The sequence below is a fragment of the Myotis brandtii genome, unplaced genomic scaffold, assembly GCF_000412655.1.
Source record: "Myotis brandtii unplaced genomic scaffold, ASM41265v1 scaffold223, whole genome shotgun sequence".
Lineage (NCBI taxonomy): Eukaryota > Metazoa > Chordata > Mammalia > Chiroptera > Vespertilionidae > Myotis > Myotis brandtii.
Window position 1 is genome coordinate 1457562 of NW_005358369.1, and position 9920 is coordinate 1467481.

Consider the following 9920-nt stretch of genomic DNA (forward strand, 5'->3'; position numbering starts at 1 on the left):
CAGCGGTACCGGCTTCCCAGCGCTCTGGCGGCTGGAGGAGGAGCGGGTGCACTGTGCTGCTCCGTGATCCCTTGGCCGCTCCCGGCGACTGCTCCCTGCAAGCCAGCAGACTGCTTCTGCGAGCGCAATTCAAAGACAGTGGATTTGGTCTCACCTCCCCGATCGCCCCCCTCCCCCAAAGCGTCTTGGTGCAAGTACTGGATAAAAATAGCACGCGGATAAAGATGGGGGAGGAGCAAGACTCGCGCAAGGCGAGGCAAGGATGCGAGTGGTCTTGCAAAGTAGGGGGACCGAGGAGAAGGGTTGCGCCCCTTCTCCGGATAGAGGGGCCCGCGGGTTCAAGGAGGTGCCTGGCGAGTCCATAAGGGGTAAGACATACAGCTCGAACCCAAACCGCGGCACCTAGCACGCCCTGTGCCCGGCTCCTGATCCCGCCGCTTCCCCAGCCCATCCCGGGCTCTCCCTTCTGTTCCCGGGCAGGTGGGGCCAGCAGGGGAGCAGCGCGCGGTCGGTCTCCAGGCTCCTGAGCGCACCTGGAGAAGTCAGCCTCCTCGAGGGCGCCCATCCCTTGGAGCTGGGGCTCCGGCTCCCACCGCGGGTCGGCGCCCAGCCACCCCTCACCCTCATCCTCTGCCGCCACCCAAGTTGCTTGAAATAGAAACAGAGGCAGAAAGAAAAAAAAAAAGAGGGGGATGTAAAAAGTAACAGGAAAAATCAAGATAGTGTATAATGGCCATGTGGGGAAAGAGGCTACTTACTCTCAGGCCTGCAGCCCCAATCTCCCCGCTCCCAAGCATCCCCGCCCCTCGGAGAAGCCCCTTCTCTTTTCCACTTCAACCGGACAAGGTTTCCCCACCCCAGGTGCTCCCTCGACCTCAGGACTTTTTGCTGACTGTATCCGCGCCCCAGTTCCCAGCTCGAGGGGTACCGGGTCCGCTGCGCTCTGCCCTCCGGCGGCTTTCCCTGATGGTCCTAGGGAGCATCGGCTGCCAGGATGGAACCTCCCGCTCTGCGCTCTGCTAAGGCAAACACCATCCAATGCACGAATAGTCAGAAACCCAGAGACCTGCCAGCAAAGAATAAACTGTCCCTCCGGACTTGCAGAGCTGGGGGTGGGGACCTCGGGGGGTAGGGCAGGAGGTGAGGAGGATGGGAAAATCCCGTCTCTCCTTCCTTGTCCCCCTACATTCACTACACTTTCTCCAGCTCCGACTCACCTTGAGCCCTGAGCTGGCACTAAGTCCCGGACTCCAGGTCGGAGCACCTGGAGCGCCCGGTGTCTTGCCACTCACCTGAGCTGCGCTGCGGTCCAGCAGGTCCGGCCCCCGAAGTCGGCTCTCGGGCTGGGCCATGGGCAGTGCCGTCCAGCAGCGGTGGCCGGCGGAGTGAGGTTCAGGACACCCCGGGATAGGCAGGAGAGAAGGGGCGCGGGCACCCAGAGACACGGCTGGCTGTGGCGTCCTCTCACTGTAGCCCGCGCGCCGGCGACTTTGCAGGCAGGAGGCTCGGAGCTGAGTCCCTCCGAGGGGAGGATCAGGAGGAGGAGCAGGAGCAGGAGGAGGGGACGCAGGAGGCCGGGCCTTGGGGGAGAGTGCGTTGGGCAGAGGAAGATCGCGAGCGCCCACTGCTGCCAGGCGCGCTCTGGTGCTGCCCGAGTCCGGCCCGCTGGGTGCTGGGCCGTCCGCTCAGCGCTCGGTGCCTTGGGACCAGTCCCTGCGCTCGGCATCAACCGGCAGGTATAGGAGGCATTGGCCCCGCCCCCATGGAGCGAGGGCTTACGGAGTTGCAGTCCCAGGGGGAGGGAACCAGCAATGCTGGGAGGGTGGGGCCGGTGGAGGGTGGCGTGACTGTGCCTTCACTGCTAAACTGGCGTGTCCGGTTCACTCCCTCACCCTGCTGGGAAAGGGCAGGTCCGAACCCCGAGGCCACCTCTTCCCCACTCTCCAGTCCCGCTGGGTCCCCGGGACTCGTGCCCTTTCCTAATGGGTCTGCACCGCGTTTTCCCTGCCTGGTCGGTGACCCACCTTAGGCTCCGATTCTCCCTGCACCGCCTGGGAAGCAGAGGGAGACTTCCTCTCCGGCTCACCGCCGGGCCTGGCTGGGACGCCCACCGCAAGGCTGCCTGAGCCGGGATCCTAGGGAGGAGCGGGCTCCCCAGCGCTCCTGTCGCCATTGAACACGCCCTCCCCCTCTTCTCCCTCTCCCTCCGGTTCGGCGTGGGTCGGTGGGTGAGGATCTTCCAGGAGAGCTCAGAGAATTCAGCTCTGCCTGGCTAGGGCGCGGGATTGCAGCCTCAGCTCTGACATGGAGTGGGGTCTCCCTGCCCCTCCCCCGTTCCTGTAGGTGGGAGTTTTCTATGAGAATGACTAGCATTCAGTAGTTCACCTGCACAGGGAAGATTTCCAGGGGCTAGGGGTTGGGATCTCCTTGGAGAAGCGGGGCTGCCTGCTTACCCGCTTACCCAACGCAAAGCAAGTCACTGCTCAGGCACGTCATCAAACTTGTTTTTAAAAAATTCCAAAGAAAAATCAAAATACAACAGTATATTTTTTTTAGATGAGATTCCATATCTGAAATAGTGGAAGATAAATAGTTGGAAGAATTCAAATATGTCACTTGAGTTTTGAAAATCTTTCATTAACTTTGCTTAGTTTAAAAAACACTCTCCCATCTAAGGCATGGTTCCCATCCTGTTAGGTAGGAAGTTACCTGAGTAGCTGGGGTGGGGCCTGCCCTGGCGTGCTAGCAGCTATCAGACCAACATCGCCTCTCTATGGGAGGCCCAGCACCCAGCAGACACAAGTTCAGAGGAAAATGACATGACCTCCATGAGACCTTATGAAGGCCCTGGACTAATTATAATAAAATTTACATTGAGGTTTTGACACACACTCACACCTTGTGGGTTTTTCCATATGCATTATGGGTAAGGACATGCACAGAAGGAATATTGTGACAGAGCCTTTTCCTGTCAATCATCCCTGAATGCAAATCAAAGTCTCCACCCAGAAAATACCTCATTTAAACCATGTAAGCAGGAGTGCAGGGCCATTGACTCTCTCCACTGGCCCACCCCTTGCTTGGAATGCATCTCCCATAAATCCCACTTTGCTTTGCTTTCATTTGTTTGGCCTTCACATCTTTTCTGCATTGATGAGAAGAATGAAGGTCCTAGCTGGTAACCCCAATCAGTAATATCTTTTTGGCTCTGCGACTCGGATTGCACAAACCATAAGTTCTCTGGCCACAAGGCTGGAGAAAGGGCTTCTTGTCCAGGATCAGGAGGGGGGAGCAGTAATTCTAGTTAAAAGGGGATAACTGCCCGCAAGCGGAAAACTAAAGTAAAATATGAGTGCCCGGCAACGAACTGGCACCAACGATATGAGGCACATCTTCCCTCCAGTCTGTGCAAGCAGACACTCTCAGGTGACTGGGCCTGAGGGTCCTCGTGGAGGTATCGGAGGGTCTCCCTTGTGACCTGCCAGGGCCTCCAGAATACAACTGTAATTAAACTTGACCCTTCGGGGAATGCATATAAGGTTTGGTCGCCCAGCACTCTGGGTCCTCACAGTTGTTTTAGACAGTCGGTGAGAGAAACTGAGACACGTCAGAGGATCGAGGATGAACATTAGGTTTCACGGCCTCTGGGTGCCTCCTCCAAAAGCAGCACACTCTGACCCACCACAATGATCCCCAAGAATTCTTCTCGCAGTCATGACTTCCAGCACCCACATTCTCAGTGTATAATCCTAGCACCCACGCGTGGCTACAATTTAATACACCTCACCTGCCCAACTGGGCTGCTTGACCTACACCAGGGGTCCTCAAACTTTTTAAACAGGGGGCCAGTTCACTGTCCCTCAGACCGTTGGAGGGCCGGACTATAGTTTAAAAAAAACTATGAACAAATTCCTATGCACACTGCACATACCTTATTTTGAAGTAAAAAAACAAAACGGGAACAAGTACAATATTTGTATTTGCATGTGGCCCTCGGGCCGTAGTTTGAGGACCCCTGACCTACACTCTGCTTGCCTCTTTGCTACTATTGTATTCAAGGACATTGTTGCATTTGTCAGTAGGTTCAAAACTGGACAGGAACTTAGTTAGACAGGAATCACTTTTTAGGACGAAAAATAGAATCTCCTCCTTACCTATGACGTTGTAGGGAACATCACTGGCCTAACTCTTTAAATTGGTACCTGATAAGTTGTGTCTTTTCAGGAAAGAATGGAGGATCTAATACTAAAGCTCTCCATCTGGCTACCTGGGAAACGGGACTCTTTTACTCTACCCTTACTAGACTGGCTACCCTTTCAGAAAGCAAAGCAATGACCAGCATTTTCTGGCTGATAAAGCCAAAGCCAGAAGCATCTGTGAGGCCAAGGCCAAGACTTATTTTGAAAAATAAAATTTTAGGGGTTTTAATGTCTTTGGCTACTTCTTTGAGCTAGGCTAATGTTGACATGCCACATATACAATCCTACATAATAAAGAGGTAAAATGCAAATTAGCCCTCACAAGATGGTTGCCTACGACCAGGCCGGCAGGTGGGTTAGTGAGGGATGACCAAACGATTGAATAGCAGGCTGCGTGGGGCAACCAGGCCTGCAGGGGGGGCAGTTAGGGGCAACCAGGCCAGGAGGGGAGAGCAGTTAGGGGCAACCAGGCCTGCAGGGGAGGACAGTTAGGGGTGACTAGGCTGGCAGGGGAGTGGGTAATCAGGCCAGCGGGGGTGGGGGGGCAGTCAGGGGTGACCAGGCAGACAGGCAGGTGAGCGATTAGGAGCCAAGTGGTCCAGGACTGAGAGAGGGATGTCTGACTGCCGGTTTAGGATCAAGCCTAAACCGGCAGTTGGACATCCCCTGAGGGGTCCCGGATTGGAGAGGGTGCAGGCTGGGCTGAGGGAGACCCCCCCACCCCCCTGCATGAATTTCATGCACTGGGCCTCTAGTCTATATAATAAAAGCCTAAGCGACCATCATGGCAGAACAACCAGAATGACTGTTCTCTATAATGCGCACCGCCCACCAGGGGTAAGATGATCAATGCAGGAGCTGCCCCCTGGTGATCAGTGTGCTCCCACAGGGGGATCACTGCTCAGCCAGAAGCCAGGCTTACAGCTGGGAGCACAGCAGCAGTAGCGGGAGCCTCTCCCACCTCTACAGCAGCACTAAGGAGCAGCGAGCAGGCAGGCAGTAAGGAGCAAGGGGTCCCGAACTGCGAATTTCATGCACTGGGCCTCTAGTGTTATATAACACACACACACATATATACATACATATATACATATGAATTTATATATACATATATGTGTGTATATGTATGAATTTTTTAAGGTCAACTTAAAGCCCCACTTTGAAAAGCCTTAGCATTTCAATTTACATTACTTTTAAAAGAAGTGCTTTTTCCCACATTCTATGAAGCTGTGTAAAACCATGTACGAGGTTGTGTGGGTCAATTGGTAGTCGAAGATAAGCCCTTGCCAATTACTGGTGTCCTTAAGCTCCTACCAGCAGCTAAGCCCAGTGCAGATCATGAGCTCTTCAAAATAAGGAGCTGCTTTGATGTCCTAAGTCGCTATGATTATTTTTTCCACAAGAGTTCAAAGTGCTTTTGTGCTCAGAGTCTGAATCTCACAGTTCATTTGCCAGATGCAAAGGGAGGCGGGCCATGTGATTTGTACTCAGGGAGTCAAAGGCAGGTTAATGAATCTGCTTCGTTCCCGACTGCAAGTCCCAAAAAGGAGCTAGAACCCAGGTCTCAGCCCTAAGTCTCTGTGGGAAGCTTCACTTGCAAGAAGTTACTCTGAGCAGATCTGGCAAGGGACAAGAATCTGAGGACTGAACTTTGAGCTTCTCTCATTTTTTCATTTCAGCCAACATTCATTGATCAAGGATCAATGGTCTTATGGTTTGATAAACAAGACAATTTTAATTGGCTCTTTTGTTCTTATTTAGTTTTATGTCTCTGCCAAGATATTTGTCATTTCTCCTAAACACCCTCCCTTGACCTCTTCTGGGCGTGAGTTAGATCTCGTGACAGGCATTTACATATCACCAAAGCTCAGCTCTGTTATAACATGAACATTGTATTAAAAATGTCTGCTTATAAGTACCTGGCGCTAACCGATTGAAATAAAAATGTCTGCTTAAAGATCTGTCTTCCCCACTAAATTAGAAGGGCTTTGAGTGTAGGCACCATAATTTAGTTATCGCTCCAAAATTTTGCATGATGTCTGAAACATAGTATACTCTCAAAAAAGGGGGCGAGCTTCTAAATGAACTTTCCTCCAGGAGTCATGGCTTATGGTTTAGGTCAGACATAGTGGTAGTCAACTGGAAAAGGGGCTGTCACTCCTCGGTGTTTGGCCCAAGACCCTCTTCCTCAGTGTCACCAACTGGAAAATCAAAGGGTTTTAGTAGATGACCTCTAAGCTGCTTATATTCTAACATAGCAAAGTCTTTATTGAGCACCTAGTACAGTGATGGCAAACCTTTTGAGCTCGGCGTGTCAGCATTTTGAAAAACCCAAACTTAACTCTGGTGCCATGTCACATATAGAAATTTTTTGATATTTGCAACTATAGTAAAACAAAGACTTATATTTTTGATATTTATTTTATATATTTAAATGCCATTTAACAAAGAAAAATCAACCAAAAAATGAGTTCGCGTGTTACCTCTGACACGCGTGTCATAGGTTCGCCATCACTGACCTAGTACATGGTCTACACTATGCCAGGTCCTATGGAAAGTGAAGACATCACCACTGCCCTAAGGGAGCAGACAATTGCATCTCAAGGGGAAGCAAGATTAACACCCACAACCTATTACTACCCAAACTCACTGACATCAGTTCAGTTGCAAATTGCATTCTGCAGAAAACAAAGGCTGAAAGGGTAAAATGGAAACAAAGCATCTGACCAAGGAGTTTGGTCAATCATCAGTCATCACACCAGCGGACAGGTATCCAAGGCTTTTGTGCCAGGCACTGTGCAAGATGGATTACATGGGTTGCACGTTTTGTCCTTGCACTGACCTTCTTAGAAGGTATGATTTCTTCATGTAGCAAAAATGGAACATGGAAGTTTAAAGTCATCACGTCAGTGAGTGGGAGTAATTCCGGCACCATTGGAGGAGGCAATTTATCCAAGGTAGCTGCCCTTCCAGTGAAAACTAAACTCCTTGTTTAGTGCTCTCTGTATTTGAGTGGCTTGCTTATGTTTTCTTTTTTTCTTTTTGGTTGTTGTCTTTTCCCCTAGGAATGTGGTGGAAGAGGGAGGCCAGGAGAAGGGGAGGTGGGAAGGGAGAGGGAAGCGCTTGCTCTTTGGGGAGATATCCAGGATCCACAGCCCCTCTGCTTGCCGAGACTCCATGTGATTTCATCTGTAACTCCTGTATGTGGGGCTCGCCTGGAAAGCCTTTCCTCCCATAATGGCCATTTGAATCTTTCAGGTTAATAGCATGAATATTGAGCAGTCCAGTGGGATTCTTTATAAACAGAGGAAATTGGGATCAGGTTAAAAATCCAATTTTAATAAACTTTCCAAGTCCTGATTTAGATGGTGTACTAATGGCTCTTCCTGCTGAATCACCTGAAAAGTCAAGTGGGTTTTTAAAAGGCCCGTGTTGTATGGGAAGCTTGATGCATATTGTCGAATGGTAATTGTGCTTCCCTGTCTTCGTAGAAGAGATTGTGTGTAAAACTGATGGGAGCAGCTATGAAATGCTGCTGTACATAGAATGGGTTGTGTGGAGGGGAGGGCATTGGGTTTGAAGGATATTTTTCACTCCTTTGACCAAAACAAAGAGAGCATGATTACACTGTGTGAACGTGGTATCCTCAAATAACTCCCCTAATTTTATGGTGCTGAGGTTTAGAATTCTTTCTATTTCTTTTGATTTGCTAATTCCTAGAGCACTGGGCTTGTGAGAGGAAAAAAAAATGAGGGTCATATTCCCCAAACATGTGGTTTGTGAAGGATTGTGGTTCATCCCAACTCAGCTCACCCATCCCATGCTTCCTCCCACCAGCCCCACCCTACTACCCCAAATTCACCTGTATGTCTTTGAAAAGAATCCAGCCCTTTACAATTAATAGATTGTTTGATGTTTTTCTGAAAATGAGATTTTTCTCCCCATTATGACACAATCTACTCCTGGCACATGTGGTTACTGGGTGGAATTATAACCTTTCTCCTTGTGGGACCTATCCTTCAACAAAATTGATAAGTTAACTAAAAATTACATATCATGACTGCATTGGTGTAAAGATGAAATATTATTCTTATTTCTTTATAAATATTTTCTGAGACCTAGAAGCTCATTTTGCTTCTGATTTCAAAAGGAATTAAAATATTTTGGAGAGCCCCTGAAATTACCTTGGGTTCCTCTGACATCTGATGGAGAGGTCAGCCCTGCGTAGATGAGATGTTACAGAGAATGAATGCTTCACTGATTCAGGTGAGGTGTGTATGATAAATGCAATTTCATAGCCATGTCTCACAGTCTGTTTCTTGTGTTGGATAAACAACTCTAGACAACACATGGCTTTGATTTCTGATCACGTGTCTGACTTTGCCCCAAATTACACAGATCGGTGCTGCAAGAATTGCAATATTGCAGGCCCAGAGTGGCCCTGCTGAGCACGGGATGCCATTATAAGGAAATTGTGGCACACTCTTTGCTTCCAAGTTTGCTAGGAATAAAATGGACTGATGCTTTGATGAGCAGGTCTTGATGCTTTTGTCTTTTAGTCTTTATTCAAGAATACTGGAAGGTTCACACTCTTCGGAAAGAGAGAGAGAGCAAGAGAGAGAGAGAGAGATTTTTCTCTCTCCAGCCACAGCCCCATCAGTTCCATTGAAACACTTACTGGGTGTGTCTTATATAGCAGCCCTGTGGTAGGTATATGGGAAAAAATTTATAAAAATAAATTGAATATATAAAATGATTTATTTTATTAATTTTAATAAAATGCAATCCCTTACCTGAAAGAGCTCACAGACATGCGAGAACAGAAAAATTACAATTCCGTCCAATAATCATTACGAACTCCTTGTCCTCTCTATACTAGGAAGATCCAAGGAGCACTTGGACTGTGGTTCTCACACTCTCGTGTCTACCCTAAACTCTCAGCTTCAAGTGCATATGATTTTTCTAGCAGCTCTCTCCTCTTGGAGTCGCCACTAAAGTCCTCTGGGGTGTGGCCCTATCGTCCTTGAAAATCAACAGTATTCCCTTCCCCTTTCTAAGCCTTGGTTTCATTCCAGATTTAAAATAGAGCCAAAGCTCTGAGAACTCTCTCTTTCCCCATTTTTGATGCATTTGTCTTATGAAAGGGTTTACAATGACACCCATAGGAGCTACCTATATATAGTGTTTTTTCCTTTATGGTAGCAATACATATTTCACAGAATGCCTTGAAGCTCAGACAACATAGCTCTTAAATAAAAAAAAAATAGCATTTTATATTTAAAGTGATCAAGTTATTTATTGTAGCCCTAGCCGGTTTTGCTTGGTGGATAGAGCATCTACCTGTGCATGAAAAGGTCCTAGGTTTGATTCCTGGTCAGGGCACATGCCCGAGTTTCTGGCTCAATCCCCAGTAGGGACCATGCAGGAGGCAGCCGATCAATGACTCTCTCTGATCATTGATGCTTCTGTCTCTCTCTCTTCCTCTCCCTTTCTCTCTGAAATCAATAAAAATATATTAAAAATATTTATTGTAAATGAATGTAAAGATGGCTACAGTATTCTTCTGTGCTCAGTCCTCAGCGATGTGTGTGAAATCCAGCTTCTCTTTGCACGGAGCTGAAGTACACCGTTGTTCTGAATGGCATTATGAGTACATTGAACGTCCTCGGGCTTCCCGCTGTTGATGGCATTTGGGTGTTTCCAACTTAGGACCTTCCCAAG

General features: G+C 48.7%; 1 protein-coding gene across 1 annotated transcript in view; it reads right to left on the bottom strand.

Moving 5' to 3' along the window:
• Window positions 1-1728, bottom strand: part of HS3ST1 (heparan sulfate (glucosamine) 3-O-sulfotransferase 1) — a 37023-nt gene extending 35295 nt beyond the window's left edge. Inside the window, exon 1 of the mRNA XM_005866148.2 lies at window positions 1293-1728. The gene's annotated coding sequence lies outside the window, so the exon portion shown is untranslated. The remainder of the gene's footprint in view (window positions 1-1292) is intronic.
• Window positions 1729-9920: the final 8192 nt, after the last annotated feature.